Genomic DNA, 8831 nt, shown 5'->3' on the forward strand with positions numbered 1-8831 from the left:
TTTTTTTTGTGATTTTTCAAACATAGTAACAGTTTCTTTGTTTTGTGGGACCTCTGGTTCGTGTTTTGGAGGTGAAAGGTCACCACAGGGTGTCGTATGGAATCACAGGAGTGCCAAAATTAAAAGGAAATGCATGTGGAAAAATAAAGCGAATCAATAATACAAATTTGTAAATAAAAAGAGAATCAATCATAAAAAAATATGGAAATTTAAAGAGAATTAATAATGACAAAATATACAAATGTAGTATATTCTTTTTCATTTGTGTTTTGACTTTGTTTTTAATTCATGACTCAAGCAGTCGGTAAAAGCAATGTCAAAGTAAAGACTAGTCAGCCTGGACAGAAAGACCCGCCCACAGCTCTTGCTGTGGGCGGGTCTTTCTGTCCAGGCTGACTAGTCGATACCTGTTCACATGATTTCTGCTTACAGTCGCTATGTATTAACAGGCTCAGGGAGTAACAGGTTACAAGTAACACTGTTACATAATCAGTATACAAAAAACATGTAACTGTAATCTGTGACAGTATATTAAACATTTAATCAGATTGGTTTTTTTTGTTTGTATAAAACTGGAATTATTTCAGGGGATTATATTTTAAAATCAAGCAGAATATGCATCAGTGCATCAACACACAGTGTGCACACACGCATTTAGACACTTAACGACAGTTCACCACAACAAAAGAACACGTAAAACTAACTGTAATAATGTGATGACGTGAACAGCACGGTCACCGTACGCTGGATTTAATAATCTGATCACTGAAGAGTTTTCTAAGCAGAGTTGATGGATCAGTACGTGTGTTTTATGTTTCTGTCACGTCATCACTGTAGTACCGTGGGAACCCTACACAACAATCTGAAGCACAGTACGTATGGTGTTATATTTGTGCCACAACTCTGCTGTCAGTGCACGTCTGAACTTTATCACTACTGTAAATGATCCACGTTATAAAGATTATCTCTTGATTGGATTAAAATTACACCAGCGTGTAAAAGACATGTACACAGAGCTGTGTACACTGTGTACACTAATTAGAACACTTTGTGTTCTAATTAGATAACATATTTAATGTGACTCTCGGTCAGTTATAGGTCTGTACAATATTATTTAATGTATGAGTGGGGTCAGGTTAAACTTTTAATTATCTTATTTTATATTGTGCATTGTTGGAATGTCCGTGCTAAATCAATATTTTAATATTTTGAATTGATTTATTCTTTTAAGCATTAATATTAATGTATACAATTGAAATGTTTTAATTTGAGTGATTAGTACAAATTCAGAGCCATAAATGCAATGTGCGAATAATCATTTGGGTAACACTATTAACCATGAATTAGGTGCTTATTAGCATTAGTAACATACTGGCTCTTACTTAGTAATTATTAAGTACTTATTAATGCCTTATTATAAGTTAAGATTGTAATTCATATACAATAACTTCCTTACTTAATACTAATAAGTAATAATTCTGAGGTCATTGAGGGAAAACTCTTAGTTAATGGTTTACTAGTTGTATATTAAGGCCATTCAGAATAAGGCATTAATAAATAATAAAAATAAATAATACTTAATCACTAATTAAGAGTCAATATGAGTGTTACCATAATTTGAATAACAATTTCTTTTGATGTTTCAGCCAAAAAAATAAAGTGGGTGCATCCCTAATGGAAACTCCTGCATCATATTTCATTTCACTCATACATTAAATAATTTATCTAATTAAAACACAAAGTGCATTGAAGTTATTAATGAAATTCAGCTTCTTGGTTTTATTTATGATCCAAACATCTAACACTCACACAGCTCTGTGTACATGTCTTTTACTGCTGGTGTCATTTTAATCCAATCAAGAGATAATCTTTATAACGTGGATCATTTACAGTCGTGATAAAGTTCAGACGTGCATTGACAGAGTTGTGGTTGACAAAGACAAAACAGAAAAAATAATGACAAAATGGAAAAAGAATAAACTACATTTGTATATTTTTTCATTATCGATTCTCTTTATATTTCCACATTTTTATTATTGATTCTCTTTATATTTCCACATTTTTATTATTGATTCTCTTTATATTTCCACATTTTTATTATTGATTCTCTTTATATTTCCACATTTTTATTATCGATTCTCTTTATATTTCCACATTTTTATTATTGATTCTCTTTATATTTCCACATTTTTATTATTGATTCTCTTTATATTTCCACATTTTTATTATTGATTCTCTTTATATTTCCACATTTTTATTATTGATTCTCTTTATATTTCCACATTTTTATTATTGATTCTCTTTATATTTCCACATTTTTATTATTGATTCTCTTTATATTTCTACATTTTTATTATTGATTCTCTTTATATTTCCACATTTTTATTATTGATTCTCTTTATATTTCCACATTTTTATTATTGATTCTCTTTATATTTCCACATGCATTTCCTTTTCATTTTGGCTCTAACTTGTAAACATTGGTCGACAGTTTCCTTTTGATCATAAGGTAAAGAGAGATGATACAGTAACTCTGCTTGGGTTCTACTGTTTTTGTGTTTTGCTCAGACAGGAAGTGGGGGAAGGTGTTTCTGGGGACACGTTCACATGTCACAGTGGGAGACAGACGTCTGGTGATGGTGACACTATTGGTTCTCTACACGAGTTACTGTCACAAGTACAGTTTTAGCAGACACGTGCTTCATGGGATGATGTTTGTAATGTAGCTCATGCTAAAAAAAACATATGTGAGTTTTTTATGTTGCTTTTGACTAGATTTACAGCAATATTTGAAGTTTTTTTTCTTGTGAAAATATGTCATTTTTAAATCTAAATATCACTGGTGGAATATTAAACACATTTAGTATCATTAAGTATCAAAACTAAAAAGGTAATTGATGCAGACGAACACCACCAAGATATTTTTAACACTTAGATTTATATTTAACATTTCCAGTATATTTCCAGTAGGTGAAACATTTAGGTTTAACATTTAAATTTATATTTATCATAGGCATACGTGAAAAGTGAATATCACAACGTGTGTCAGACCTGAGACGTACATTAAACAGGACAGAAATAAAATAAACATCTTTCAATCATATGAAGAATTTTTACATTAAAGCAGATGTTGAATATTTTTATGAACCAGATGAAGAATTGTTATAGTCGTAGCATTCCTCACTTTAGTTTAGGGACATAATATAATATAAACTCTCTGAGATGTATATTTAAATGTTTTTGGAGCAACTATAATTATTTTATATAAAGTTTAGTAAATCTTTTATTTGAACAGTATAAACCATGGTACACCCTCTAAGTGTAGATGATTCCATAAAATCCTCATCAGTTACAGTTACATGTTGATGATCTACAGCCTATTTAAACAGATCTCTATAGCAAAGCATGTTTTCATTGTTTTCATTCATATTTTATAGTTGAATATTTTTTTTTTCAATTTAAGGTGATTTAGGTTTTAAAAGGTGCCTGAGAAATAAAATGTATTATTATTATTATTATTATTATTATTATTATTATTATTATTATTATTATTATTATTATTATTATTAATAAACTAAGACTGAGGTTATGGTTATTACATTTACTGATTTGACTTGATTGTATATGTAGTAACATTTCTATAACTTTAGAGATACGATTATGAACAAAAGTCATAAATCCTCCTGTGATATGGATCAATAATACTGATCATGGCACCAGGATCATTCACATTTTAAAGCAGTGGTTCACAACCTTTTTTGGGTCGTGACAGTTATTTTCACGGCTTGGAACAAATGTCATTAATAACCATACAATAAGATCTGTTCATTTTTGGATTTGAAAATATGGTAAATGTTCTGGCGCTCGCTACGAGAGTCTAAGTGTCATTGGCATTAAAGGAACGGGCGGGTTGTCAGAATATCTGAAGTTTCTGAGAAATCATTGTTTATATGATTCTTTTGAAATGCATAAAAATCCCTAACTATTCTTTTACTGTGGTCTACTGCTGGTGGTCATTCATATGATCATATACTGTATGATGAATTCATGTTGGGTGTGGGATACATACAGTATGTATGTGTATATACGTCTATATGCATATGTGTGTTTCCATAAAATGAAAAGTCCGTCCTTAAGACTGCTCTACTGTACAGTGTCTTGAGATACCATTGGTTATGATTTGGCACTATACAAATAAAAGATTGATTGATTGATTGATTGATTGATTGATTGATTGATTGATTGATATACATTTGACTGTCAATCAAAGTGAATGTGAGTTTTGTCTCTTACCTGACCCATTGACATATATCAATAGGAACATTGTTATGTTTCGCTATGCGCATGCAGAAAAGTAGAGGCGTGGCTTCTGGTAGATTGGCGGAGGAAGTGGAGCTGTTTAGGGCGGGGCATCAAGACGTTTCTCAGAAACTCCGGATATCAGCTTTAAATCATATTAGTAGACAGATTTTAGTCTACCTGTAATACTAGTAAAGCCAAATGATTGATTAGTAGAACTAGTAGATCAAATGAAAATAAATAATAAATAACTTAGAATTCATCTCCCTGATTTGTTGTAAAGTTTGTTTTTTCTCACCTCCTAATTAGCATATAAGGCTTAATATTAGTGACACTTTTGACTTCACTAGCAATGTTGGAAGTAACACGTTACAAAAGTAGCACAATTACAGTAATGTATTACTTTTTGCTGTAACGCAGTAATGTAACGCATTACTAATAACATTCGGTAATATTATACCCATAACAAATCTCAGTAAAGCACGTTACAGCACATTTTAACCTGAGATGTGAAAAACAGCAGCAGTAACTTGGAGAAACACCTGGACAGGTGCTACGCTAACACATGAGCTACCAGACCTTCAGCAAAGCTAAGGTCAGAACATTGCTGGTATTTTCTACAGTGAATGGAACAAAAGGAAGGATTGACTTTGTGGATGCTCCTCACTGAGGATGTTCTGAGTTGTTGTTGTTGTCTTTTTCTCCATGTTTCTGTGTTTCCAACACAAACAACAGATGTGCTGCCGTGTCATGAGATATATGTTGTTGGAGAGTATGGAGGCTATATTAAATAATTGTTTATGTTTCTTTAATGGTGTTTATGATGTTGATTTTGTTAAATTAACACTTGCCATCAGGCTTTATTTTTTATCAGCTGTAGAACAACTTTACAGAGTTTTAATAGCACTAGAATACATTCTGTTGTGTTCAAACTCTGGTTAAAGTCCTCACATGTCTGTACCTGCTGTCAGGTCATGTGACTGTGAGCTCATAAACATGCTGAGTCATGAGTTCTTCTTCTTCTGCTCCAGGGACTCCTCCTCAGGAGGAAGGAGGGCTTCAACGCTGCCTTCATAGACCGCAGGAATCCCCACTACCTTCACTAGAAGCTTCTTCACCCACCCTCACACCAGGGTTGGGATCAATTATAATTGTAATTGATGATTAATTACTAATTGCTATAATTAAGTTGTAATTGGTTTTAGATAATTGAATTTGTAATTGTAATTGCCATGAAAATTAAATAAAAATTGTCACATATAATTTAACGCTAAACTGGTGAACCACGTTACAGTTCTATGTACAGTTCTACACATATGTAATTAATAATTATTTAAATATGTTTCATAACAAGCTTTTCCCTATTTTTACCATTTTAAAATATAAATATACTGTAAATCTATGGGTATACTGACACAAAAAAGGCTCAGATGTCCACACCATAAATATTAAAACTATATTTTAATTAATTAGGAAGTCTAACAACCCAACACAGCATAACGTGGATGGCTGTTCATCATAGGAATGGGATCCACACAAGGTTCCTGCTGCTTAACAGAAGGTTTTCCTTGCCGCCATGATGAATTCATGTTGGGTGTGGGATACATATATATGTGTATATACGTATATATGCATATGTGTGTATCCATAAAATGAAGAGTCCGTCCTTAAGACTGCTCTACTGTAAAGTGCCTTGAGATACCATTGGTTATGATTTGGCGCTATACAAATAAAGATTGATTGATTGATTGATAACAAGGTAATCAATAGATTGGAAATAAATTAGATGATAGATATTTGTTTTTAGTGTATTTTACAGCTGATTTAAGACCTGTTAGCATTAGAGATGCTAACACAAGAGGAAGGTTAACTTTTATTAGGTTATTTATTTCATGCTCACTAATTGTGATTAATTGTAATTGAACTTTAGTAATTGAGAATGTAATTGTAATTGACTTTCTGAGGATACAAAATTATTGTAATTTAATTGTAATTGAAAAAATCTGGTCACTGTAATCATAATACACACACACACACACACACACACACACACACACAGCACCGCTCTGCAAACATAACAAACATTAACCAGGGTCAAAGTCAAGGTCCGGGGGCCAAATCCGGCCCTTTAGGACATCAAAAAGTAAAGTAAAAATGATTTTGTAAATGACTATATCTAATTCAGTTGTAAATATCTCAGCTCCTCCAAACACACAAATTTAATTTAAATCCACAAAATTTGCAGAGCTCAGTTTTCCAGTTTTTATATCACATGACGGCAGTTATTTTTAATCTCAAATTGTTTAAAGAATTCCAATTTTTTTTTAATCTGGGAAATTTTCCTCAAATTATTTTATGTAATTTCCCCAAATTCCCAAAATGAGGGAAATTAAAGTAAAGAAGCTGCAGGGAGTGATACTTTATCATTTATATATGATTTATACGTGGAATTATATTTCAGTTTTTGTGTTGTTTCTGTGATAGAATAACTTCTACACAAAAACACACAAGTCACCTCAAGAATCAAATATGTATTAAAAATTATAATAATCAACTCTAAATCAGCTCTGCAATGGACTGGCGCCCTGTCCAGGGTGTACCCCCGCCCAGCGCCCAATGAGAGCCAGAGATTGATACCAGCAGACCCCCACGACCCTGACAAACAGGAATAAATGGGTCTGAAAATGGATGGATGGATGGATGGATGGATGGATGGATGGATGGATGGATGGGCTCTAAGTCAGTATTAATAATGATTAACAGCAGAGGGCGCTGTGTTCAATGTCCCAATATGTGTGAATGGGAAAAATAAATGCATTTCAATTTGCCAATTAATCAATAACCATTAAACTTGCTAAACACTCTATAGTATTTTATTCACTGGGAGACACTGCTCAGTGAAATCAGACTAAATTTAATTTAAAAAAAATCTACTGCACCTTTTTACAAACGTAATTATAGTGATTAACAAAAAGTAGAATAATGATAAAATAAAAAGCTTTAGAGATTAATGCACACAAATGTCATTTATTAAATTCATTAAAAAGATGACAATCTGTCAAAGAGTCAGAGATATAAAAAAAAAACAGAAAAAGCAGAAAAGTATAAAACATCAAAATTAGCATAAAAACAGTAAAAGTTACAAACAATAACATTTTTAACATAAATAATTCAAATAATATAGATTTTTAAAAAATAAGCTGCATAAAAATTATAAAACAAAAAATATGTTAATAAGATATTATATGTTGATAATATAATACATGAAAAAACAGTAGTTAGGATGCTATAAATTTTCAAAAATAAAACTGTTTTTATTTATTGCTATATATATATATCATTGGAAAAATGAACAAAAAACATTTCAATATTCCCTTTTTTCGTCTGTATAACTTTTTTTTTTTTTTTGGTTTTTTTGTTTTTAGTTTTTTTTTGTTTTTGTGTTTTTTTTAGAAACTATACTGTGTTTGCATTTGTGATGATTATTTTTATTGTAAAATCAAACCTTATATGAGACATCGGCACCTCCTGGCCTGGGGGCCACATGTGGCCCTCAATCCAAAAACCCAAAACAGCAAAAATAACTCCAAAAAACGTAGAAAACTACAGAAAAATATGCAAAAAGGAAAACACAAGAAAACACACAAGATGACTACAAATGAATTAATGAAAAATATACAAAATAACTACAAAAAAATTACTCCAAAAACACACAAAACAACAGTAAAAATATATTAAACAACGTCATAAATAGATAAAAATGACAGAAAAACACAACAAACAACAACAACACATGAGAGACAAACACACAAAACAACAGTAGAGAGACTCACAGCCGTAATATTATATAATATATTATAAATAATGTCATTAATGGTGATATTTTGGCCCTTGGATCTTAAAAGTCACACTGTTGTGGCCCCTGCTCATCTCTGCTTTCATACCAACAATAGCTGCTGGTTCGAGGCTCCACATGAAGAAGGTACTGTTTCCGAGGCGGCAGTGAACGCAGCACAGCCACACAGAGGATGAGGTTCCGTGAACTCAACGTAAGTAAAAAAAACTCTTGCTTTTCTACAAAACAACGGCTTTAAACTGACAAACACACACGTTACGGACTCATGGACTCTTTATAAACTGTGTATTAGACACACACAGTCTGCTGTCCGTGTTTTAGTGGATAATTATGTTTAGTTCTGGTGAAGTTTCCCACAGTAGCACACACACATGTATTGTGTTATTGATCTATTTATCACGTGATACATGTTTAGTTTTATACACAGACTAATACAGTATCATCTAAACTCTAACATTAACGCTACATCACTAATGCTAACATTACATTAATGCTAAGGTTAATGTTGACAGTAAAGCTAACATGAGCTGATGGTTACCGCCCGTTCACTGACTAACGGCTCATTATCATCACACACACACACACACATCTACACACACACACACACACACACACACACACACACACACACACACACACACACACACACACACACACACACACACACATCTACACA

At 32.1% G+C, this 8831-nt stretch overlaps 1 protein-coding gene across 2 annotated transcripts in view; it reads left to right on the plus strand.

Annotated features, from left to right (window-relative positions):
- The first annotated feature begins 8219 nt into the window (after positions 1-8219).
- Positions 8220-8831, plus strand: part of klhdc3l (kelch domain containing 3-like) — a 23156-nt gene continuing 22544 nt past the window's right edge. The window contains exon 1 of one of the 2 annotated variants that reach the window (XM_028436088.1): positions 8220-8348. The gene's annotated coding sequence lies outside the window, so the exon portion shown is untranslated. The remainder of the gene's footprint in view (positions 8349-8831) is intronic. The other variant, XM_028436089.1, reaches the window with a different exon arrangement.

The sequence above is a fragment of the Gouania willdenowi genome, chromosome 21 (genome assembly GCF_900634775.1).
Source record: "Gouania willdenowi chromosome 21, fGouWil2.1, whole genome shotgun sequence".
NCBI classification, from domain to species: Eukaryota; Metazoa; Chordata; class Actinopteri; order Blenniiformes; family Gobiesocidae; genus Gouania; species Gouania willdenowi.